The 27,489-nt window shown below is 36.5% G+C and overlaps 1 protein-coding gene and 1 non-coding gene across 8 annotated transcripts in view; one reads left to right on the top strand and one right to left on the bottom strand.

The window, feature by feature from the left end:
* Positions 1-27,489, top strand: part of fra (frazzled) — a 508,015-nt gene that overhangs the window by 423,215 nt on the left and 57,311 nt on the right. The window lies entirely within an intron of this gene.
* LOC137247378 (small nucleolar RNA snR44) lies at positions 17,691-17,834 on the bottom strand. The gene has a single exon (XR_010951842.1). It is a non-coding gene; the product is annotated as a small nucleolar RNA snR44 (small nucleolar RNA).

Raw genomic sequence — 27,489 nt, forward strand, 5'->3', positions numbered from 1 at the left:
TTTCGTTCCATTGTGGAATTAGTTATCTTTCCATTTTATATATTTGCTGTGTGAAGTATCAGCGTTTAAGTTCCAATTGTTAGCTTTAAGAGTTTAAATTCAATAAATGAATTAATATAGAAATACGCATTTGCGTCAATGCGTTAAATACTATCAGACCAATTCTAAATATTCTCGCGGAATTTTGTTCTCGCGGATTTTTTTATTCCCGCGGAAAAATTCCTCCAATTCTGTTCTCCTAGGGAGAACAATAATTGGGGAACAGGAATTTCGAATTTTCGAAGTCAGCTGTTTTGTCAATTGAAATTTCGTTGTACATTTCTTATTTTGTTTAAAAGATTGAAAAGTTTAATTATTGTGGCAAATTTGCTGGAAATTAAGAAATAAAATATAAACAATGCACAGTGTTAATTGCATTTCATGTGGTATTCACTGAAATTAGTAATGAATTGGTGCCACAGCAACATCAACAGCGGAACATAAGAAGAAGACGGCCGCATAACACAAATCTGCCGGAGTTGCCTGCTTTCGTTCAGCAAAGCAATTTTCTGGCGGCCAAGTTGAGTTGAATTCCTACTTCTTCATATGCCAAAATCTATTTAAGCCTTATTAAAAAATCCTTGCAAAATTTCTGGATGGCTGCATCAAATATGTATACCAAGAGCTCTACCGTTGCTTATTATAAACTTTTCGACTTAAAATAAATATTGTGGTTGTTGTTGTTGTTGTTGTTGTATTACCAGTGAGAATATTGGGGTAGAATGTAAATACATATTTTAGCACAAGTTTGTACAAATAAGTGTTCTTTCTTAAAAGAACCAATTTCCTTTAACTATTTTGATGCATTCCCTTTAATTTAACTAGTGAAAAAACTCCTATGAAATGGTAGAGAAATCTCCCTCTCCCTCACATTCATAATACCTACTTTTCTCCCATAACCGGTTTCCGCTTTTTCGAACATTGTTCAGAATAGGAGGAAAGGGAGAAGTGAAAAAACTCACAAGGAATTTGTATTTAGAATACGAGGAATGGGAGAAGGGAAAAAACTCGCACGGAATTTTCGTTTAGAATTGGGCTGTATTAGTTAATAGCTGACTTTTTGTAGTTAACTAGAAGTGAGTTACTTTTCAGAATCCCGTAAATGTCTGCTATTAAATAGCATTTTTTTGCAGGGATAAGACAAATTAGATTTTAGTCTTATGAGATATGATGTGGAGTTGTATTGAACTTTTTTTTTTTAGAAAAAATTGCAAACATTTTTTTGTTTGTTTCAATGTAAATTTTAGCTTGTCGGTTCAGCTCAGAGCTGGTAAAATGAAGTACAATTACCATTACCAATGCCAATACTCCGTAATTGAAAGCAACAATTGCAAAGTGTAAGTACATTTTATTGGTAATTGATATTCAATACACCCATTTTCAATTCCTTTTCAAATACTTTCAATTATTTAAAATATTAATAAGAAAAAAAAAAGCTTCTTCATCATTAAATAGCAAGAACAATACGCCATATTACGAAAGTTAGATCTTTATTTAGGCCGCGCTTCTTTTCTAATTTTCATCGCGCTTCTTTTTATTTTTTGCGGTATATGAGCTCAGACTTTCGGTGTGTACGGAAAGTTAGAGGCAAAATTAAACTATTCAAAAAAAAAAAAAAACTGAGCACAGTTGATGATGAGCACAAGCTGAGGAAACACAAACACAAACCAAGAATTTCATGGTCAGACCGCTGGATAACGGTACATTCAAGAGTCCCCATGAAAAATGTGAAAAAACTTTGTAATAGCTCTTTCCATCACATTAGGTTTCATTTCTTTAATAGGAAGTGTGTTTATAGACTCTATGTACCACAATTGGTCGGTTGGGATGATCGCGGGGCTGCCAAATTTAAAACAAAAAATGTAAGGCGCGGTAACCTCCGAAGAAATTTTAGGCCGAGCTTCCATTCCAATTTGCGTCGTGCTCCTTTTATTTTTTCCTACAAATTGGCGGGACAGGACCTACTTGTTTTATGACGAGTTTTCACTCAGAGCTTTTCATGGCAGAAATACAAACGGAGTGCTTGCCAAACACTGCCGAGGGGCGACCCAGCTTAGAAAAATGTTCTTCTAATTGAAAAAACTTGATTATAAAATTTTGATATTGCTTCTCCCGGGGCGTGAAGCCATGATCTTCGGTGTGGATGGGGGAGCACGCTATCATCACACCACGCCGGCCACCAAATTTAGCCTGAAATAATAGTCAATATTGTAAAAAACATTTTTTAAAGTCCTTTCATCTACGTGAGTTTGCATTTTAGTAGCAGAAGGTTGGTTTTACGCCAATTGGTACTGCGACAACTTGAGGATAGCTTCATTTTATTGCCATGCGAGCTCTTGGATTATATGGAATAAATGTCAGAGTATTCAATATTCTCAATAGTTACTTAATGTGCATATCTAAAGCACCACATATTTGGTTTGTAATTGAATAAAAAAATGTATTTTTAAACTAAGAAAATGAGTGAACTTTGAAAACCATTTAAGTCAGGTAATTGTGGTATTGAACGGAAGTGTTATTTTCTAAATTCTGCATCTCCAAAAAATCAGAATTCCGTTTCCCTAATTCCTTTGACTCTTTCAGTTTACCAGCTATTGGAAAGTACTTGATAATTAAATTTTTTAATTACCAAATATTTGTAGTTATCAATTACCATTACCAAGTATATTCGTTACTGCATAGCTCTGGTTCAGCTGTTATATTGAATATCTGGAGAAAAACGGATGAGAATGAACTTTTGGTTAAACCTCATTCATACTCACCGTGTGATCCTAAATCAGATCAAATTGGTCCAAAATATTCAGTAAATGGTCCGGAAACAATACCGACTAAGTTTTCATCATTTGTATATTTAAGGTTCAGTAATCAGTGCGAGTTTATACCACGGTTAAAGTTTACAAGAATTTAAGCCTCACACTTTGACCCTGTGCATAAAATTGTGCTGCTCATTTTATTTCAAGCAAAGGTTGAAAATAGTATAAGCTCATATGAAAATTCATAAAATCAAATCCTGGCTCATTCATCTAACAAATATCGTTGGAATATCTCTTAAGTTTCATGATCTTATAATCGAACCAGGTACACAGTTCTTTGTGTCCTTTGATTCGGCGTTTGCTCCTCTCGTTAAAGCTGCTAAAATGACAAATAGATGTATATCTCCCATGAAAAACATATGTATAAATTTTCAATCAGTAGGATCTGCTTTTTTCGTGTATATGTGTAAGTAATTACTGGAACTACTTTGTTCTTCTCATTGATTTGCTGCCATTGGCAATTAATCAAACTCATCATTCTCCACAATACCTAGCAACAAAAGATATGTTGACAACAACATCAACATTTATTTTATTCATACATTAAACTCAACGACCTGATTGAGGCTAAACAATTTTAATTTAATCTTCTTACTTACATACTCAGACATGCTAGAAACGCAAATAAAATGCCTTAAAACTACTCTGTTGCCATAGGACTGTTAAAGGGAGAAAATCTAAAAACTGGTACTGGTGGTAAAAATAAATAAACCAAGCCAAGATTTACCAATGGTAATTTGTAATTTTATAATTAAAATAACCTTTCCCCGCCACGTATGTACGTACTCACGTATTTGTTATATTAGTAGGGTCAAAAGTTGACAAATCAAAAGGAATGCTGAGAGACCAGAATGAGATTATCTTTCGGTGCAGTCAGGTAGTAAATAAACTGGAAAATTATTTTGTTGCTTTCAGTTTCTTACAAAAAACAAAGTGCACGAATACTTTTCATTCTCATACTGCAAATTTCCCAAGTAGTTTCCTAAGCTGTCCTCAATTGATTCCTCTTCGATTCGTTTGTAGCAAATGTTGCGGTGTTCAGTTTCTCTTGTCGGTAGATTCCCTACAAAAATCGCGAGTACTCCATGCATGCATGTATGGAGTACTCGCTATGGACCAAGTGAGTGCTCCAAAATTAACCACAATTCATACAAAAAATATGGTCCAATTAACATTGCGATGTCCTAGGACCGGACCATATACTCCAGCTCCGCATTACATCAGAGTAATCCATGGAGTAACCACAGTCCAATAAACAATCGTTAAAAACGAGCAATGATCGGCTTACAACATGTTCGTGTAGAAACATGAGTTGGTCCATCGCTGCATTACAGTGGAGTAGAATGGTAAGTACTCCTGTGGACCACATGGTCCAACGATTTTTGCAGGGTTGATGTCATGGCATTGTAGTTACTGAAGAATTTGTATGGATTTCATAGAAATATTTATTGGCATAGCCGCCCATTGTAGTTGCAGTGAAAAGAGGAAATATGTCAGCATTAGAGAAAATTCAATCTAGGCAAACATTTATTCATGGGTCAGCTGCCAATCATGGTTAGAGAAGCCTTTTCATTATTATTGTTGTAATATGAGCTCATATGAAGGATATAAATTAGGGTGCTCCTTATGAGACAAAATTTATTGTACGACGGCACAGAGCAACTCTTAATTAAAAACGGAAAATCATTTGTAATTGAGAGCATAGCGAGTTGTTTGCAAATTTTAGAAAATATTAAAATTTTAAAAATCGCAAAATTTGATTCAATTTTAGGGCTCTGAAGTAATTAATTGTTTAACCAAGAGTTGCTTGATTTTATGACGCCAATCATAGATTAAAAAGTCTCTTTTTGCAAATCTTTGATCTATATAATTTTTGGAAAATATTATTATACTAAAGAGATACAGTTTATGAACGCAACTACATACATTACTTAAAAAAATAAATACTTGGCGCGATTCACTTTATGGAAGATCAAGGCCGAACTTCGCCAATCTGTACCTTTTTTTAGTTTTTCCCTACAAATTAGCGGTTTTATGCCTACTCCCTTGGCGGAACCCTACAAGATGACGGCATGGCGCCATATACATATACAAACATAAATAAAAATTCTATGTGCTTTGTTTTTCGATGGACTAATGTCAAAACTTTACTGAGGCGGAAGTTTAAGTGTCAAATAGTATTAAAAAAGTACCAATCAGCTAATTTCCGGCCGTCACACAATGTGATATATCATGAACCTAGCTGATATAAAGTCACGATTGGAATAAATAATTAATTTTTCTTGATCTACTCACCAACCAACGCTTTTACATAAAAATAAATATATTATTTGTAAATATTTACTATTATTTCACCACTTTTATTGAGCTAAATAAATTTAAATTAAGAAAGGTTATATCAGAGTTAAAAAAAAATGCATTAGAGAAAACCTATTATCGGGAAGAAAAGCATATTTTTGTATGTAGTAATAAGTAATTGCAATAAACTTAAATAATTGTGTTCAAAATCAAAAAAATCTAAGACGATACCGTTATGTTAATCGCTGAAACTTGAGTTGAACTCTTCATCTAAATCTGAGATGTCGGAGCCTTGATCAAAATTTGGTTCTGGGTTTGACAATAGTCAGTCGAATTTGCCTTAAGTTCCTTCGAGTTATTTTCTAAAAAAAAGTATATTTGGGGATCGGTGACAAAAAACAAATATTGAATAAGTCTTCCATTGTATATTTACGAGACATCTTTGTTATAATGTTTTGCCTGTAGCTCTTAAAATCTTTATTTCTATTATCCAGTGCTTCCTCTGAGAGCTTTCCTGTTGGAAGTAATGCTTTATTAATAATATCTGCCCCATGAATCAAAATTTTGTGAATGCTCGATGGCATGTAATACCATGGGTACAAATCTAGAAACATTTTTGTGGTCAACGGCGAATCCACATGACATATGTAGTTTGAAGTATGACAGCAAATCGCTTAATTAAATTTTCGTCAATTCCCGTTATTTCTGTAGCATTTGAAGGGCATTGGGAAAACGTCTAGCTGTGTTGGCATCATTGGTCGTCCCAAAGCCTTGTTTTGGAAAATCTACTAATAACCCCATGTCTTCTTTAAATCTTTTTTTTTCTCTCTTCAACAATTTTTTTTTTCCGTCCCTTCAAGAGTTTTGTTCACCAACGCTTGCAGGTGGACTTCCGATGACAGACCAGTTATAAGAATGGATTCTTTTGGAGGACAACATGCAATTTTTTCTTTTCTTAGGAATTCATATGCTGGGTAAATGCCAGTATAACTTTATTTGGCCCCAGATAGTATTTCAAAATACGTTTTAACTGTAAACTTTTGATTTATGTATAGAGCTACTGCCTCTTCTGGAGTATATTTAACTATCACTGATGCTGAACGAGTAAAGGCATGTTATATTTTAGTTCCGTCTGCATTTTTGGTGATGGCTTCTACTATTAATGCTGCATCCCGCTGACCTGATAACCTCAAGCTAGAAACAGTTGCAAACGCCAACTCTTTTTTTGAATAGTTTCTTATCAAATGTGATAACTTTTTCCTTTTCGACTGATGACTAGCCCCCGAAAAAGATATCACTGTTCATCCCTTCATCTTTAAAATATGTCGCAACATTTCCACTCACAAATTTTGAAGCGGCTTTTTTATTGGAGTCAACTTTGAGCTGTAATTGTTTTCTTTTGCGTTACTTTGCTTATACCGAATCTCGAAAAGTTCGTCCTTTGAAATTGCCATATTTCCTGAAAACAAAATATTACATTAAAACCTGCATTTTCCTGCAGCTAAAGTTGTACTATTTAGTTATACGAATAGTAGAAAACAAGCTTAGATAAAAAGTAAAGCGGATAAACGCGGATAACGAGATTGCTGGTCGTATGAATTCAAAACATTTAAAAAATTTTTCTTAATTTAACATTATCCCACTATAACATGGAAAACTGATTCCTGTTCAATTAAAATCACAAAAATGTATATTTACTAAAATTAGCATACCTCAAAAAATAAACACAGTATTATATTTTAGCAATTGAAGTATAACTCACAGCAGGCCAGCAATTTAAACTTTCACATTCAATGGCAAACATTCGAGTTAAAACTTTTTCTCAATTGATATGCTTCCAAATAAAGCTCCGTTAGTCGATTCAACTTAGTTCAAATTTCCTAGTTTTTTATTTTTTCGCTTAATTGCGTATTTCTAAATAGAATTTTAAAAGATTTTTTTAAATTCAAAGATATACTTTTTTAATTAATATTTTCTAGAACATGAAAGTAATACACTGTGCGTCACCTGCACGGCTCCTACATCCCGACTCCGAACTAGAGCTTACGAATTTTCGAGTTTGTTTGAGAAAAATATGAATACTATAAAAAGTTATATTTTTTGGGTGAAGTGTCATTGAAAAGGTGATATAACGAAAAAAAGAACCACAAATAAAAAACAGAGATCATTAATATTATCAATACAGCGACTCAATTGAATGTCGAGAAGCTTGCGAGATTTACGAGAATCCGAGTTATCGATTACTCAGGTCTCGAAATTTTCGCTTGTGTTCGAGAATAAGTCGTAAGCTCCACTCGGAATGGCAGATGCATTTTTACTGAGAAGCTTTTCATTGAAGAAATACTCTGGGAGTGTTTTTAAACCACTGCCGATCGACCCCGCTTAGAAAAACTTGTTCTTACTGCAAAAACTGTTTTTTAAGTTTTTGACGTTGCTTTGCTCTGGACATGAATCCAGGTCTATAATTGCAAAATTATCGATAGTTTTCGATGCGATTAAAAAAAATATTGATGGTATTCGATAGTGTCCCAAATGGCAAACTATGGATATTGACTGGTGTCTAGAAAGAACTTTTCAATTGTCAAAATATTCACAGTGATTTTTATACGTACTTACATCATAAATCCTTAAAAAAATTGAAATTGTAACGTATAAGGCCATCGGTAGTACACCAAACCATTTATACTTTTTAATAGGTTTGGCTAATCGCAGATCTTTTATAGTCTTAAAAAATAAACTATCTATACTGTCGATAGTGCTATTGACAACTCTACTTAGGACCTTCGGTGTGGGTGGGCGGAACACGCTACCGCCGCAGTACATGACTCATATCGATGATTTTTTGAATATCAATAGTTCGTGAGTTATCCCTTTGTTCAGGTATCAAAAGTATGTATTGTGAAGCTTCGAGTGGTGGTTTGTTAATTCTGAAAATATGTAATTGCTTTTGAGTTGTAGGCAGGTGTTCTTAAGGTTCCGGCTTTTAATTCAAGTTAAAAAATCTCTGAGTATTCATCATCAGATTGTGGGACTCAAATTCCAATATTCTCTTAAAAATTATGTATCAGCGTTCTATGGTTATTTATGTTCTATCCTGTGGTTTCGGAGGAGAGAGCATCGAAACCCAGTCAAAATATCATTTCCACCCGGTACTATTGCCAAGTATTCCGTCGTCATGTGGGCTGCGCACTAGGCTCTACTACGTCTGTTGGGGTCTCGCTGCAGTGCTTTTACAGTCGCACGACATATGAAGAGCTGGGACTAAAACCCATACGCCGCTTTATTCTCAGCCTTTCTAACATTCATGTGTTGCACAGCGAAACGTATACTATTATGTGTATTTGATAAGCTTTTGTATGATCCCGAGAAATTTACTGTATTGTTATGGATCACTGGTTAAAGAGACCATGTCTCCAATCCGTGTCTTCGATTCTTAATGTACCGTTTATGAACTTGGAGTAGCTACTTCTTCCATTGGAGGATTTCTTGTTTTTATATTTCCTGTTTTTTTTTTATTTATTTATGTTTTTTTTTCCAAATTTATTTTTTGTTACTTATTCATTTATTTATATATTTTTAGTTTTTTGGTTTTATTTCTAGATTGATATATTTTAATATTTTTCTCAATACTTTCTGAGTGTGTTACCCTTCAATGTCATGAATTGAGCCGGTTGGCAAGGCTCCTCCAATCCGCGCGCATGCAATGTCTATGTATGGAGATACTACGTCTTCACCTCTACGTCGTTAATTATAAAGTTGCATAGGCCTGGTCTCTGATCCGTGTCTATGCCTTTACTATTTTATTCCTAATACTTTACTTCTGCGGATAGAAATACCGCCTTTAATCTCTTTATGTCGGATCGCCGATACCAACTTTTCCAAGCCTCTTCATTGTGGCTGCGCACGCTGCTATTTATTAATTTTTCGTTACTTGCGAATGCCCCTGGAGTGTAATCTTCAAATATGCTACGCAGTCTCCATCTATAGCTTTAGTACCTGGGGCATTTGAAAAATACACGGTATACACCCACTTTTGCTTCACCACCACAATGATCGCAGTGATATTCTCTTTGTATTTGAAACGGTGGCGATACTCCTTAAAACATTCATGCCCGGCTAGGAACTATCTTCCGTAGAAACCCACTTCACTATGTTTTCGTGACAGCCAGTGATTCAAGACAAGAATGCGCCGATATGTCCATAGCCTCTTTGTCGTGTTATCCTACCTCAGCAGCTGCCATTTCTGCATACTGAGCTCTCGTGCTTCGGAGCGTGTAGTATCCTCCTAAGAAAGCATCGCTGCTTCATTTTAGAATGCATCGATGGGTAACTTTCATGCTATAACTTCGTCAGAAATCGGTTAAAAAGACGCACTGTTTACATGAAGCGCGCACAGGCGGTGTGCTGACTTAACGCCACGTAAGTATGACAAGTACTCTGTGGCCTTGTGAAAAACAGGAGCGCCATAAAGTATTTGGTTCTCCAACGCCTGCGAGTAATTGTACTGTACTGTGCTCTTGGTAGCGTTAGGACCAGAGACCCAAACTGTTATTCCTTTTAATTTTCAAATGGAACGAATTTCTTTCTTCAGATAAAGAAATTACTGCCTTTTGTTTAAAGTACGCAGGTATCGAGAATGACGCCCCATAATGTAAACAAAAATTAGTCCTTTCGTTGCCCGTATGGTACTTTTTTGTAAACCAATCAATTTTAATCAAAAACCTCCAATATGTATTATTTATTAGAAAAGCAACTTTGTATTTTAAAATTTTAGATGTAATATGAAGTAGAGTTAAAACTAAAACGGTTAGTTCCCGTTACCAATAGTTGTAGCCCTTATTTTCAAGTGCCCAATCCTTGTTTGCTCATCTCAATGTTGCACAGTTTTAAATTAATTAAAACATTCTTTATCTTCTTTTACTAAGTATGCAACTTTTTTAGAGTTAGTCCAAACAAATCTCTCTGATGTGTTTTCCAGTAACAAAGTAAACCAACCGGACTTAAGCGGAAACAAAGGATTTGTAGAAAAACAGGAAACCGCAAATTACACTTGAAAACTGCTTTGGCAAAAAAGAATGCAGAAAAAAATTAAATAAATTTGTAAGCATTCACTTCCGTTAAAAGTTGCAACGCCTAAAAGCAGACACCACCAAACAATAAAATGCAGTTAAATAAACAATTACTCCGACGTAGTTTCTTCTCATATGTGGTTTATTATACACAAATGCACGCGCATTTTAACATGTGTTAGTGTAGTTAATTGTTTCGGTTTGGCGCTGGTTGGGAGCAGTGTTGCCATTTTAGCTTTTTTCCGTTTAGCTTGAAAAGTTGCGATTTAGCTTTAAGCTTTTTTTTCAGCTTTTGTTTTAGAAACTGTTTAGCTTTTTTCAAAATTTTAGAAACTTTGATAAACAGTTTTATTCAGATTCAATTTTAAGAATATTGAATGAATTTGGGCTAGATTGAAAAATTTTGAGGGGCTAAGGAACAGATTATGGTAGGCAGAAATCGATACGTAGTAACATTATTAAGGCAACATCAACCTAATATCATTTTCATTCTGTGTGTTTGCCACTCGATTCTATGACTGTTTCATCTGCTTCGAAACCGCTTCCGAGGGAAATTTAGTTTTTGATTTCAGAAACATTTAACTGGGTATCTTAAGTCCACATGTAGACAAAAGAGCTACATATATGCTGCGTAAAACGACGGACTCGACCCGTGGCAAATCGCATCCACACGATTGGGATAACTTACTTACATAAGGCCTTATTAAAATAAGCTAATTGCTGTATTAGAACCTTTTATGTAAGGCTTATATATATCCCTTCAAAAATCAGGCTTACATGTTATAATAATGAGGTTGAATAAAGATTGGTGTACCACAGTATAACCCAGGCATGCTTAACCAACGAACCGATATCATTTCGTTACGATAATTAACGTTAATAAACGAAACAAAGTCATTTCGTTTCGTTTATTAACGTTGATTATCGTAACGAAATGATATCGGTTCGTTGGTTAAGTATGCCTGGTATAACCTTATTATAAGTTTTATTGCACATATAAAATTTCTTGGCCTTATAAGAAGACACCATCTTGACTTCAGATTCTTTATTTCGTATTCATAATAACCTATTTGAAAACTTTATTTAACCGGGGGTCACTCATCGCCAGTGGTTCGGCCATCCCAGAAAGTGTCATGAAAATATTCCCTCCAAAAATTCATTTGCCAAATTACTTTTGGAGTCGGTGTAAAACACATAACAAAAACTTGAAAAAAAAGGTTCTCAGGCAGTGTGGAATGTAGAGTTTACATCTTTCATGGGTTCTTTAAAAGAACGAAAAGTAGATTTCCTTATTGAAAATAGTTGTATCGGCAAAATTTGCAAATAAAAAACCATTCACCTCAAATATTTTAGGAAAACTTATAGACTTTAGTGCAGTTTTATTTATCATGTATCCCTTCTAATTTAAAGCACAGCTAGCATCTGCTAACAATTTTTTTTTTATTTTTTATGAAATTGGAGTAAAAATTTATTTTTTATTCTGTAATGTCTTTTATGAAAGAAAAATAGAAATAAAACGCATAGAAAGTTGCCTTAACCTTTTAGTTTTTTTTTTCTTAGTCTTATAAATTTTTATTTAGCCTTTTTAGTTTTTTTTTTTTGTCAATCTAGCCTTTTTTCTGAAAAAGTTCTGGCAACACTGGTTAGGAGTACTTTGCGGAATTAAAAAAAAAGTAAAAATTCTATGGTGTTGGAAATTTAATTAAGTGCAAGCCACATACGAAGTACTAAATAGACACAATCTGTTGACAAACCCGTTGGAACGGCAAAGAGGCAGCTAGCAATTGCAGGGCACAGCGCCTGAGGGAATGATATCCACTTGCTTCTAAATGCCGTCATGTGTAGGTGCAGTGCACTGAAGGTCAACTTACAAGTGCACCAGCGCACAGGGGAGAAATTGTTGGGCGTTCTGCGTAATTGCTATATTTTCTAGAAAAGTTAATATTAGGTTGCTCTTATAAAACATCACACAAAACAGTTCATACACTTAAAAATGGACTAATGGACTAGGATAGAGTGGCAGGTCGACAGGACATCCATTAGTTCTAAGAATGCAATTTTTGCAGTTTCTTTTTTTCAGAATATTCTTCAAAGACCTGGTTAGGTTGAACTGGTTGGTCCGCGAGGACCTCACATAGACTATGGACTCCATAGTGTTAGCAAAAGTTTATTTAACGACGAAACTAAAAAATCTTATCAAAAACCAGGACCTATGATATTATAAAATAATTCGGAACTCTTGGCAAATATTAGAAGCTGTTCGATCGCTTCCTCCTCGAACCCACACTTCCCTCATCTTCTTTCACTGACCAACCCTAACTTAAGGGCATGTGACGCCAGACGGCAGTGTCAAGTCTGAAACCCGCCATGAGTTTGCGGTCCGCTCTTTTAAATGGTAGGAATAACTTTGTTAGTCTAAGGTTGTAAAAGCTACACATGATCATCTATACTTTACAGTCCAGCGCTTGGGTCCACGCCTTTCCCGCTTCTTCGATAATGTGCCTTCTCTTAATTTCGCCCAAACTAATTGAGGCGTTTATGGAGCAAGCTTCGAGGTATGCGCCCTCACCCGTGTTTTTCATTCCCACTTATTCTCATATACGAGATCCAACATAGATGTATGCTTCTCCCTGTCCCGATTCTCTCCATATATTGCTTACACTCTAACACACTTTTAGATGCTGCGCTATGCGATATTATTGCCTTGATTCCTGCTTGGGTTTTAATATAAAACTCCATAGTATGAGATAGACAATATCTGTAATTACTAAATCAGAGAGAGAGAGAGAGAGAGAGAGATAGGGCGGTGGGGCGACGTGGGGTCTACGTACACCCAACATTCTTTTACACGCATAAAGGCCACGACAATTTACTGTCTAGAATGGTTCCTAGATAATATGCAGGGGCACCCCTCCTAGCTTAGGCCTGGTTCGATTGGGGAACCTTTTACCTCTTAGGCCAACCCGATATTAGATGCCCAGTGCCCTGTAGTGGAATTCACTAACTTATAACGATTCGATTTGTCGAGATTTTAGTTAACGATTTTGTCGCTTGCCTTATGGATTCTACTATTCACTAACTTAGTTTTAGCGACTCGAAAAAAATGACATTTAAATCTCATTTTAATAGTAGAGAGGTGGCAGCACAGCTTAACGAAACCTAAAAAATGCGAAAAGCACAAAAGGAATGCCAAACATAAATAAATACCGTATACTAACTGCCTTTAAAAGCATTTTTACATATTTTAATAAAAGGTAAATAAATGCGGTATTAATTTCTTTTTCTTCTCTTGTGGATATCGCAGTTGTTCTTGTACCCCTTAATTGACCAACAAGTTGAGAAATAATATCATGAGCCAAGTCTGGGGTTAGTCGGTACAGCTGTCGAAACTCCGTCGCATTCCAGTGGAATGGGTTATCTACATCTCTAAGAAGGTGTCTGTCCACTGGCGATGGACTTAGTAATTCTTCATGTGTACGCCAAGTACTCAAATGCCATTTGATTTATAAAGCAGCTTTTCGTGTTTGAAAGTATTTAATTAAAGTTCCGATTTTCTTTTTTAACTAAAATTACCAGAAATTATTTTCGTGATTTTTAACGCAGCCAATTTACTTGCCGTTTATTTAACAACACAGCTGTTGTCTATAAACAAATATCGATACAAAATAGTTACTGAATAACGAAATCGTTATAGTTATAGATTCGCAAATAAAGCGATGGCTAATGTGGTTAAAGAAGTTAGTGAATTCCACTACTGGTGTATATTCAGAAACGCCCAATCCATCAAAGAGCTAGTTGTTGGAAGGCACTTTCTACTTGTGACAGTAGCAAAGTCATCTGCGTACGCCATAAGTTTGACGGGTCCCTCATCGTATCCACTGATTTCGTGGCCTGGTGCAACTCCCATTGTGAAGTAATCCTCCTGCAGCCTGTTATGGCTGGATATACTTCAATTTAGTTTGGCCCATGATGATTGCATTAGAGACATTGTGGAAACCCCTATGCAGTGCCTCGTCTACCAAGTTATGACCAATAAATTTAAAATAAAACAAGTAAGGAAGGCTAAGTTCGGGTGTAACCGAACATTACATACTCAGCTGCCAAATTACAGCTTAATAAGCTTTTAAATTACCTTCTTTTAAAAGTGGGAGGCGCCACTCCCATTTTGATATATAGAAGTCTGTATCTATCTCGATTAGTTTATGCATTTACGGGGTACCGTTATGAGAAAAAATTAATATACTCTGTGAGCTCTGCTCAGCTGAGTATAAAAATACACATCTCCGATAACTCTTCTCAGAGTTATATTTAGAATTTTTTTTTTTTTCAAATTAGAAACAAATTGGAAAGCAACGTCGAATCTGGACAGTGGTTTGGCAAGCAATGGGAGTGTATTTTTGCCATGAAAAGCTAGTCGCCAAATTTCTGTAAGGAGTCGGAATAACACATGTAGATCCCGCCAATTTGTAGCAAAAATTAAAAAGAGTTCCACGCAAATTGGAAACGAATCTTTTTCGAGGTACGTCGCGCCTTGTTTGTAAGTACGAGCCATGGGGTCAAATCCCGCTCTATGAAAACGTCAAATGGAATGTTTTGTTTCAATATTCACGCAAATTCTGATTCATGTTAAATAAAAAAATTTAAATTAATGTCAAAATGAGCTTTGCTTGTCTCAGAACAAAGAAGTCAAGAAAAAAACGAGACTTTGCAGGGTTTCACTGTGATGTTCGTGCAAAACGAAGGATAGTTAGATTTATGATATGAAGTCTATATAAAAGTCTAGGAAAAAATACCCAAACGATACCGAAAGATAACGCTAAAAATCCCGAAATTATATCGAGTTAGTAGCTAAATTATCCCGAAAAACGATCCGGAGATGGTTCTGCAATTTTGTGGAAATAGTCCCAATATAATATATATAAAATACATATACGTAAATTATCCCAATACAGTCCTGATACGATACTGAAAATGTACCGAATTAGTCGCGAAATGATAACAATGTGAGCTCGAAATTATTATGTAATTATCTCGACATATCTATTGAAGTATTCACTTCAGCTTGTTATCAAATTATCAGCTAATTCTTAAGCTCATTTGCTTTTGAAGACTGTGCTAAACAATATAACCACATAAGCTAATAAGCTGATGACCAGGGTCTCATTATTGCCTCATGCCAATATTGGAAATGTGGGTACTTCTACCGCATCCCCCTGGATATAGTTTTTTAGATAGCTATAAATCGAAGTTTGTTTGGCCAAGACCAATTATATTCGGTATCTATATATGCGATCTAAGATATCGTGGAAAATTTCCGCGCGACGCCCGCTCTATCGAAAGTGAACAGTGTCACAGTGTCAGTGATAAAAAAAAATTTACAAAAAATTTTTAAATTTTTTTCATTTGCGCAGCAACGACATGTTTTGTATTGTGTTCTCCTGGCGGTTCTGCAGTTTTTGGGATGTATTCAGGTGTCTTGCTAATCGTAATTTAGTTAAGTCGTTTATTGGCCCTATTGGCGTACATAATTCTGGTTCTAAACAAACAATACGTTTCCTCAATTTTTTTAGTTCAGTGCTCAGGATCTACTCCCTGTATTCGCTTAGCAAACAAATCAATTTTAGTGCAAAAATATTGCCAATAACAACAACAATAATAAATGCACCAGCATCCTTTAGAGACCACCCACGACATGTGAACAATGAAGTTTTTTGGTGCGATGAACTCGAAGGTCGATAGGAATTTTTTGTACAAATGACAGGCGAATGCTTTTTAAAATTCAAATTTAATCAAACAAGTGAGTAAGTACGTACTTAGCATTGAAACTTTAGATTTGCAGTTCCCGTACAATCGTAGAAGTAAATAGAAGTTGCATGCTGCACGCGTTCGAGTTAAGATTAATTTGCATTGAGTATTTTTCTTTTTCTCAAACATTATGCTGATAGCAACGGATTAACAGCTTATAAAATTTGATGGGAAAGAGGTAGGGGACAAGACGTTCTTTGGGTTGCAACTCTTGCAATTAGTTCTTTAATTTCTTGCTTTAAACCTACCAATGGCCAATAGTTGGATTATTAGCTAAAGTTTCACCAATATCGTGTACTTGAATTAGTTATGCAGTAACAACAACAATATCAGCAATAGCGAAGATTGCCATTTTTTCATACCTGCATTGTTGTTGTAGGTTTTATGCATACGTTCATTTAATCGAAATCTGCAGCTAAGTAAATCCCATTTAGGTTCGTCTATTATGCATGCAATTGCAGCTGCACAGGTAAAGTGCAAAGTAAAAACAAAAACGCCAGTAGCAACATCAACAGCACCAATAGCAACGCAATCAACAACGGTAGCTGCAGTTCGGTGTGGTGTGATAGCTTGGTGGTGTGAGGCAGCAGGCACTGTAAATATTGATACAAGACTCATTAAACGCCCACTTATCAGTGATGGAGGTCCTACAGACGTACACACACTCATGCATAAACAGAATAAAACAACAGCAATTGTAACTTGAAGCTTTCATATCTGTAGCTGCGCCATGTGCTAGAAAAAACAACAAAGATAACAATAAAGCCTGCAGCTGTATGTCGTTTTTATTGCAGCTAAAGTGGACGTTTTTGACCATGGAAATAATATCTGAGCATCAGCAGGCAAGTACACGTCAACACACTATGGTTATATGGGACCGTGTGTGTGCTTGTGGTTTTGGTACACTGCTGGCTATGAAAACAAATTTAAATTTGTTCAGTTGCAAGAAAAGCAATGCTATTAACCCAATGTTACTAAGCTTTCGATATCACGCCTATAAGTATTCCACACAAATAGGATTAAAAAGATATAGAATTCAAAGAATTTAACGACCGCTACGTAACTAAACCACTTTTTACAACATTAGTTAAGCCAATATTAGAATATGGCTCAGTAATCTGGAATCCACATTATCAAGTCCATGCAGACAGTCTCGAATCAATACAAAAACAATTTTTACTATTTGCCTTAAGAAATTTTCAATGTGACTCTTTATATGTATAATATTCCATCCTATAATAATCGATGAAAGCTTACCAATCTCATCAATCTCCCCTAGCAAGAGTCGAAGGGAAATGCTTGGTATAATATTTATGACACAACTTTTAAATGGATCAATTTCAAGCTGTGTTCCCTCTCGGACTTCGAGACACTTTAAACCTCTCCTGCTGAAACAATATGGAACGAATTTCGAACTAAATGAACTTCGGTGTTTATGCCAAGATTATAACCCTCTCACTCAAACACATTTGATAGCTCGGACTCCCTTTTTTTTTATAAAAAAAGACTGTTCTCACGACTCTTAATAATTAATGTATAAAACGATTGCTTCTGTTCTCTTTAAGCATTACGCTTGGCTGATGATATCTCTTCTGTAGCTGAGCGGTCTCAGATCTCGACGCTTGACAAACCGCTGCCCATCAAAGACTCGGCAAAAACAAAAAAAAAGTTTTGATATATATATATATATATATATATGTGACCCGGCCTATGAAAAGGTGGCTTATGACTAAAAAAAAAAAACAACTGTTAACAGCTGTTTCTCGCTATTTCTTTTTTGAGTCATGAGCCACCTTTTCATAGGCCGGGTCACATATATGTAAATCGATCGCGTGAACCGGATTAGACTGGTTTCATTGGGCCACTTGAGGGCAACGCGCTGCCACAACGCCTTTAAAAAAAAAATAAAAACAATTTGTATGTACCCAAATAGTGAGTAAAGGAACAGCAACAAAAAGGCAATACTTAGAGACCAATTGCAAAGCGAGCAGCGGAGCATTCATATGGCTGAGTGGATAAAGACATCTGCTTAAACTAGAATAAAGTATGAATCTTGGGGATTTCGAGTTCAATACTCAGCTCCCGAAAAGTTAGCTGATGAAGAAGTGAAATTCAGAAACATGTCCTAGTAACCATCGCCATTTGTCAACTTTGTAATTTTTCGCTAACATCAATACCGAATACTTATTTGCAAAAGTAACCGCTTGCAATTCCCGCCTTATTCCGAAAGTAGAGCTTTTCTTATAAGCCAAATTCCTAGGCGTGTTTCCAAAAACCTGAAAAGGAAGGATAAAGTCATTGTAAAAGGGCTATTGGCAATTAATGGGGACTAACTCCTTATACGTTCAGATGGACTTAAACTCTTAGCTGTTATTCTTTCAATTCTGAACTAACACGAGATGGATCAACAAAATATTCAGCCTTGCTAGGTAGGGCACGACAAAGCAGATAAAAAAAAGAAAAGAATGCAAGGCGCGATAACCTCCGAAGAATTTTAGGCCGAGCTTCTCTTCCAGTTTGTGTCGTGCTCATTTTAATTTTTCCTACAAATTAGCGGGACGGGACCTTCATGTTTTCGCCGACTCCGAACGGCATATGCAAGGAAGATAGAGTGCTTGCCAAATCACTTTCGATGGGCTACCCCGCTTAGAAAAGCTTTTTTTTTAATTGGAAAAAACTTGTTTCTAAATTTAAGATGTTGCTTTGCCCGGGGCCTGAACCCAGGATCTTCGGTGTAGTAGGCGGAGCACGCTACCATCACACCACGGCGGCCGGTTTCTAACAAAAAACACTTAGGTATATCCTTCGCCACATGCAAGACTATGCTAAAAGAGTACATCTAACATCAAACCTACGTTATGTTGTTTCAAGTCAGAGGTTTTGGCCAAACTAAGACCTTAACGAGATCCCGTCAGGTTCACACACTTAGTAAGGCTATAGTTTTCACACTTAGAATGGTACTAACTCGGCACTGTAGTCGATGCTGTACAAGTTCTGGAGATGACGAAAAAAGAAAACGGTAGATCACCTGCCTAGAAGCTTCCTTTCTGCATCTAGCCACCTCGTGGAGTATATCATCATAGGCTCGAAAGGGTTCGAAGAAGAGAGGTAATGGTGTATTTTTGTGGTGTCACAACGGGCCTCCAGACACTGACCTATGTATGTCTCTGTGGCAGCCATTTCACCCAATTTTTGAACCAATCAAATTATCAGTCAATTGCTTAGGCGGTTCAACGGAGAACCAGTCAAACTTACGGCATAAGCAGATGGCGTTTCAATCATCATAAACGGCATATGCCTAACAACAATAAGCTCTCTGATGGATCAGGCACTTCGGGATGTACATGCCTGAGCATCTGGAGTTGGGTTAACTGCAGTCGCGTCAATATATATATTGATAGTCAGGCGGCGATTAAAACAATAATCTCACACAGTACTTCTTCAAGAAGTGTTCTGGAATGCAAAGAAGCATTGCAAAAACTGCGCTCAAGTCGGACCATATACTTAAGGCTCACGAGGGCATACTAACTGGATACTGCTTCTGGCGTCACATGCTTATAAGGCCTCGTCAGTGACAGCAGATGTAAAAAGTGCGAGCTGCAGGAGGAAACGGCTGAGCACGTTCTGTGTTCGTGTCCTGCGCTCGCCAGGTCAAGGCTCCAGTTGTTAGGGCGGCAGAGTTACCAGATTTCAAGGCAGCAATTAAGCTAGTTCCTCAAAAACGTCTAGTATTTGCCAAGAGGACGGAGTTACTCTATAATATAAGTGCTGGCACCTGATTTGTCGTCAAACAAACTCTGGTAACACTATGGACACATTCAGTCTATGTGAGGTCCTAACTGGGGACCTAACCTATCCAATTTCTCGAAGAAATTGTACTGTGCCGCGAATGGCTTGGCGTAAGAAACTCAAGAGCTGATCGTAAAAATCTAGAGTTTCAAAAAGGGGATGAATTTATACTAAAACTTTGAATTCCTTGCTTTTCATATAAGTTATAGGTATTAGAATTCAAGTTTTGTTCTGAACAAATACACTGTGTGTTAAACAAATAACACATTTTTGGAGAGATATGTATTTAAATTTTTTGATCTGGTCGAGTTTGCATAAGCTTGATACTCTGGACATTGAATACACGCTTCAAATCTGGAGGTGGGGCCAAAAGTTCAATTTCAGTAATTGAAGTATACATTGCCCTTGAATTCTGTTTATTCTAGATACAGGATTTTTATGACATATAGCGGGCCAGTTGTGAATAAGGAATCTTTATTAAAGATCGATAGGTTGTTGTACCGTTTGCTTTTAGTGTGCATTTCTAATATTTAGTTGATAGTTTTTTGTGTTGTTCTACCCAAAACGATTTGTTTTTTGGCTAAGTGGGCCAAAGTGTAGTTGTGCCTTCCATTTGTTTTGTCGTTGGAAGCCAAACTGATGCGTGATGATGTAAGCCTTAGGCGCTGTAAGATCCATTGATTGCATTTTCTTGCATTAAAATTGCACTTGATTATAGTAGCATCTTAGATAGCACTTGGTTCACAATCTTCCATAAGCTTTCAATGAGATCTGGGCTTAAGCCACTTAAGGAGCGTGGTTGCAAGAGCTCGACGCTGGTAGAGCCAGATAAGATATTTAGAGGGGAACAAATTTAAGCTGGTCTGGTAAATTAAGTATCTGCATTCCGCACTATAAAAGAAGCTTATGTTGTTTCACTAAAATGTCAAGATTCTACTTGCTTACTTAATTGGTGCTTAACCGTCTAAACGGTTATGGCCGTCCAACAAGGCGCGCCAATCGCTCCTTCGCTCCGCCAACCGGCGCCTATTGGTCACACCAAGGGAGTTTAAATCATTTTCCACCTGGTCCTTCCAACGGAGTGGGCGCCGCCCTCTACCTCTGCTTCCATAGGCGGGTTCCGATAGAAACACTTTTTTGGCTTGTCAAGATTCTAATAAGAACAAAATAGCAATATGTTCCTAAAAAATACCGGGGTCGAACTAAAATCTGAAGCTGATTGATATCTTTTGTAAAAATGCTAAGATATTAGCTGTTCTTTTTCCCTTTTCTTTCGACGCTACTGTATTGATTTGATTTAATATCCTTTTAATAAAATTTAAGCTTTCGCAGTGATTTATGACTCATTGCACTCATTAACAAAATTTATTCACTTTTGAAAATTACTACCGGCTTTTTTCATGAAAATCAACCCATCGCTTCGTATCAGCCTCACAAGACTTTCAATACATTAATTACACGAAATCCCCCTCTTACGAAAGCCTTTGACGTAATCAGGCTCAACAATTTTGAATTAGCGACTTTAATGAAATGTAATCATTGGAGAGAGTGACTTTTCTCCCTTTTATTCTTTGTCTGGAGCTTAACTAAACAGCAGCCTGCTTAACGTTATCATTGTTGTACTGCAGAGACCTCTCTGAAGTTGGCAAGACAACTTTTACGTGGAAAAAAAATTACCTATTGGGAAAATTGCCGTGAATTTGCCGTAATTTATCCGTGAAACAAAAAAATTTGCCGTGGCCATATTTTAGAAAATACAACCACCTTAGAGGCCAGCTAGGAAAATAATTCTTGCACACGAATTTGCCGTAAATTTGCCGTAGATAAGTGGCATTTTATATAATTTCGAAAAAAAAAATTTAACTTTTTTTTATGGTGCACCGCCAACTTCACGTGAAGTTAGCGTGCCACTTTTCGAAAACCACCTTAGAGGCCAGCTAGAAAAATAATTCTTGCACACGAATTTGCCGTAAATTTGCCTTAGATAAGTGGCATATTTTATAAATTCGAAAAAAAAAATGTTCTAATTTTTTTATGGTGCACCGCCAACTTCACGTGAAATTAGCGTGCCACCCTCAGAAAACCTCCTTAGAGGCCAGCTAGGAAAATAATTCTTGCACACGAAATTGCCGTAGTTAAGTGGCATATTTTATAAATTCGAAAAAAAAATTTCTAATTTTTTTTATGGTGCACCCCCAACTTCACGTGAAGTTAGCGTGCCACCCTCAGAAAACCACCTTAGTGGCCAGCTAGGAAAATAATTCTTGCACACGAATTTGCCGTAGATAAGTGGCATAGTTTATAAATTCGAAAAAAAAAAATATGAATTTTTGAAGTTGGCGGTGCACCATAAAAAAAATTGAAATTTTTTTTTTCGAATTTATAAAATATGCCACTTATCTACGGCAAATTTACGGCAATTTCGTGTGCAAGAATTATTTTACTAGCTGGCCTCTAAGGTGGCTTTCAGAGGGTGGCACGCTAACTTCACGTGAAGTTGGCGGTGCACCATAAAAAAAATTTGAATTTTTTTTTTCGAATTTATAAAATATGCCACTTATCTACGGCAAATTTACGGCAATTTCGTGTGCAAGAATTATTTTACTAGCTGGCCTCTAAGGTGGCTTTCTGAGGGTGGCACGCTAACTTCACGTGAAGTTGGCGGTGCACCATAAAAAAAATTTGAATTTTTTTTTTCGAATTTATAAAATATGCCACTTATCTACGGCAAATTTACGGCAAATTCGTGTGCAAGAATTATTTTCCTATCTGGCTACTAAGGTGGTTTTCTGAGGGTGGGCACGCTAACTTCACGTGAAGTTGGCGGTGCACAATAAAAAAAAATTGAATTTTTTTTTTCGAATTTATAAAATATGCCACTTATCTACGGCAAATTTACGGCAAATTCGTGTGCAAGAATTATTTTCCTAGCTGGCCTCTAAGGTGGTTTTCTGAGGGTGGCACGCTAACCTCACGTGAAGTTGGCGGTGCACCATAAAAAAATTGAATTTTTTTTTCGAATTTATAAAATATGCCACTTATCTACGGCAAATTTACGGCAAATTCGTGTGCAAGAATTATATTCCTAGCTGGCCTCTAAGGTGATTTTCTGAGGGTGGCGCGCTAACTTTACGTGAAGTTGGCGGTGCACCATAAAAAAAATTGAATTTTTTTTTCGAATTTATAAAATATGCCACTTATCTACGGCAAATTTACGGCAAATTCGTGTGCAAGAATTATTTTTCTAGCAGGCCTCTAAGGTGATTTTCTGAGGGTGGCGCGCTAACTTTACGTGAAGTTGGCGTGCCACCCTGTATTTTCTAAAACATGGCCGCCACAAATTTTTTTGTTTCACGGATAATTCACGGCAAATTCACGCGCAAGAATTATTTTCCTAACTGGTGTCTAAGGTGGTTTTCGAAAAGTGGCACGCTGACTTCACGTGAAGTTGGCGGTTCAACATAAAAAAAAATTTGAAAATTTTTTTTTCGAAGTTATAAAGTATGCCACTTATCTACGGCAAATTTACGGCAAATTCGTCTGCAAGAATTATTTTTCTAGCTGGCCTCTAAGGTGGTTTTCTGAGAGTGGCACGCTAACTTCACGTGAAGTTGGCGTGCCACCCTGTATTTTCTAAAATATGGCCACGGCAAATTTTTTTGTTTCACGGATAAATTACGGCAAATTCACGGCAATTTTCCCAATAGGTAATTTTTTTCCACGTAAAAGTTGTCTTGCCAACTTCAGAGAGGTACTGCAGAGCAAAGAGCGAATGCTGCTAATTTAAATATAAAGTGTTGCACTCTCACCTCAATGTGTCCATGGCGAAAGGGTTGGAAAGCTTAGTTGAAGAGATGGGACAATTTCACATGTACATACATTATTATGTAACTATACAGTAAATTCTCCCATAATCGGACATGGCTTACTTATTTAACAAATGCAATTTAATTAGGGCGGCCGCCGTGGTGTGATGGTAGCGTGCTCCGCCTACCACACCGAAGACCCTGGGTTCACGCCCGGGCAAAAGCAACATCAAAATTTTAGAAATAAAGTTTTTCAATTAGAAGACAATTTTTCTAAGCGGGATCGCCCCTCGACAGTGTTTGGCAAGCACTCTGAGTGTATTTCTGCCATGAAAATCTCTCAGTGAAAACTCATCTGCCTTGCAGATGCCGTTCGGAGTCGGCATAAAACATGTCCGGCCAATTTGTAGGAAAGATTAAAAGGAGCACGACGCAAATTTGAAGAGAAGCTCGGCCATAAATCTCTTTGGAGGTTATTGCGCCTTTCATTTATTTTATTTTTAATTTAATTAGGAAATATAAATACTTTAAAAATCTATTAATTTTTGACAAGCATGCTTTTTCTTTTTTTTTTAAGAAATTGCTAGTTTTGGCACCAAAATTTTTATTTACTCGCCCATATTTATTTCAATATTTTTAATGCGGATGACGTAGAAGGTACAATGTTGTCATATTAAATCGTTCCCAAAATAGTCGGGCTTGTACCTTAACGGTGTTTGTTACCGGAACGTACCGAATCTATATCCCGTAAAGGACTATCAACAGCTATAGCACGTAAAAAACCTTCGGAGAGTGTCTTTATCGTCACAATAACAACAACGGACGCCAGTGCGAAAATTTTTTATATTACTAGATATGAAAGATAATTTCGATGCATCACTATGCCGGTAGTAAATAAATGCTGCACAACTACATAAGTGAAGTACGCGAGCACATTAAATTGTGAAGATCTACTACCATAATAGTGCTGTTAATAAAGATTATTTATATATGCATTTATTTATTCGAACGATAGCAGAAAGCGCAAAATAATCGAGGATTCCTGAAATTATTAGTATTAGTTAAAAATGTTAAACACAGAGAATAAGGCAAAAACGAGCCGTAAAGTTCCTACAGATGTCAATTTTTCCTTTTCACATGATAATCTAACGATTCATTTGAATTAATCTGTCAGAATTTCAAATAAAACTAAAGAAATGAATTTTGTATTGAGTTTCCCAGACTATAATCAATTTCCACGACCTAGTCATTTGCAAAAATCTGAAAATTGCCAATTTTTGACAGAACTCTTTGGAAAACAGGAAATCCGTTTATTTACTTCACGGATACACGAAACTTTTATAACAGGGAAAACGGGAGCTGTTATCAATGGGCCGATATTCAAGAAATCGAAACCAATGGGAGACTGCCCCACCATTTTTTCACAAATCCAAGCAATAGAATTTTGCGGGAGAGAATGTCTCCGACGAGGCTTATTCTCGAGGAGTATCTTTTTTATGTCACACAGCCTGTAAGCCTCGCGTTTCTTGCAGTTAGACAACTGTTACTGGTTCATACTCTTCATTGAATACTAAACGGGACACTGTAGGTTACGATATCACCCAAATAAGTTAAATCCACCCGATACACAAATTTGTCACTTTTGTGAGCTGGAGGATGAAATGTCGGCTCACATTATCTGCGAAGGCTTCGTTCTGGAATGGCACACTCTCATCTGGTCGTGACTCTTGATCTCCTCGTGATGTGGAGTAAAAACCTGAAGAGGCACTTAAATACATTAAAAGGCTCCACATACAGTAATAGGCTAAAAGGTCAAGCACAATAGACATAAATAAAGGTTGCAATGCTTAGAGGCCTTATAATAATAACAGTAGTAGTAATAATAACCGGAATAATAATAATAAAAATAATAATAAAAGCATTCGAATTACTGCATTTCCCGAAAGATGGCACGACTAGTAAATATTTAAAAAAAAATAAGGTGTACATGGTGGGATTCACTCTTAAGACGTTAGGTTTTACTACGTCCGTCTATATGGACTAAATCAGGAAAAACCCATCACAGGACGGTTTACTTGGAACTAGACCCGTTAAAAGCTTTTGACACTGTCAACCACGGCACGCTACTCCAATACATAAAAGCCTCGCCCCTTCCCCCTTGTTTAAAAAGATGGACCGCAAATTATCTGAAAACGTCGGTTCAATTTCGAAGCGAAACCTCACAACCTTGAAGAATTAAACAGGGGGTACCACAGAGTGGCTTCTGTTTAATTTCTACATAAAAAGGGAGCCACCAAAATCACTTCACCACTATCATTTCCTACGCCGACGACTGCACGATAATGGCAACGGGACCTGGTCATTCAATAGACGAATTAGTTTCTAAAATAATCAGCTAAAGAAACGTTGCTAACTACCTTGTAAACAATTGGCCGCCCACACATTTGCAACGCGTTACAAGAACTATGATGAGCTCCGGCACCTGCCAATACAGCGGTTTGATCCAGACAAGCAAATAGAGGTGTATGCAAAATCCGCACAGAATCGGTAAACGCTTTTGCTAGGACGCACGCGGTGAACCCCGTTATCAATATACCTTATCCTACTCTTGCAGAAGAAGAAAGCAAACTACCAAGGCAGACACGGATCACCTTTTCCCAACTTCGTTCTGGATACTATAACAGGTTTAACTGTTACTTGTCCAAAATCAACCCCGACGAGATATGTAATGTATGTCCTGCATGCGATGTGCCTGCACATGACTCCAACCATCTCTTTAATTGTAATGTGGAACATACGCCTCTAACACCAATTTCCCTATGGCTCACCCCGGTTGATTCGTTAGAGTACCGTTAGAGCACTTAACTACAGTAAACAAATGTATATATATATATATGTTACTAAACCACTTGCGTTTTTCATTTAAACCAACATTTTCAAATGAATTTGCAAAAAAATTCTCTCACAATTATCTTTATATAAGAAATATGTTCGCTCTTTAGAAGCACTCAGAAAATATGTCAACTACAATCATTTTCCAGGCGTTAAAATAAAAACTTTATAGAACAAAGGCCAACAATGCGTTAAGGACTTGCAAATAACTGCAGGAGTTGTTAACTCCATCTACCAATTTACTTGATTTCTGTCAGTAGCCACTCACACAAACGGGCATTGTACATACAATACATACGTGGGGACTAAAAAAAGTTTGCTTAGTTGATTAATAAAATAAGCGTTTGCAACTGCTGGCCTTCATATTGTGAGGAATTTGGCGACTCATTGCTTATTTGTTATCGTTTCGTGTCGTTGAATTGTCAGTTGTCACTTCTAATAGTAGTAGTAGAATTTCACACTTAAATAAAGAGTATTTCACCGCCTTTCCCTCAATAAAACTAAAAATTGAACTGATCACATGTGTTTGCTGATCGCCGTCTTATATACCTACGAATGTGCTCCAATTAGCTGTCTACACTCAGAGAAAAAATCGTTCTAAAACGAACGAAACAGGTTCAAAATTAAGAACATTCGTTGACAAGAGTCTGTTAAGTACGTTTTTTCTTAACCCGTGACCGACAGGCTTGTTTTAAGAACGGTTTTCCCAAGCACACCGTTCGTATTTTATGACCACTTTGGTATTGATGTGTGAACCTTCTATGCACATTTCAAACACTACTTGGGCTTGATTTAAGATTTTTCGTTCTCACGCTTTGAGAACGATTTGTGGTCGATTTAATAGTTTTCGGTCTCAGTTCAAGAACGGTTTATGCTTGATCATTGGTGGGAGGAAGGTAATTTTTTAATTTTTACCCATTTATTTATTTATTTTTTATTAATTGATATTAGAGAAAAATTGTATCATATTGATATAAT

The sequence above is a fragment of the Eurosta solidaginis genome, chromosome 3 (assembly GCF_040869045.1).
Source record: "Eurosta solidaginis isolate ZX-2024a chromosome 3, ASM4086904v1, whole genome shotgun sequence".
NCBI classification, from domain to species: Eukaryota; Metazoa; Arthropoda; class Insecta; order Diptera; family Tephritidae; genus Eurosta; species Eurosta solidaginis.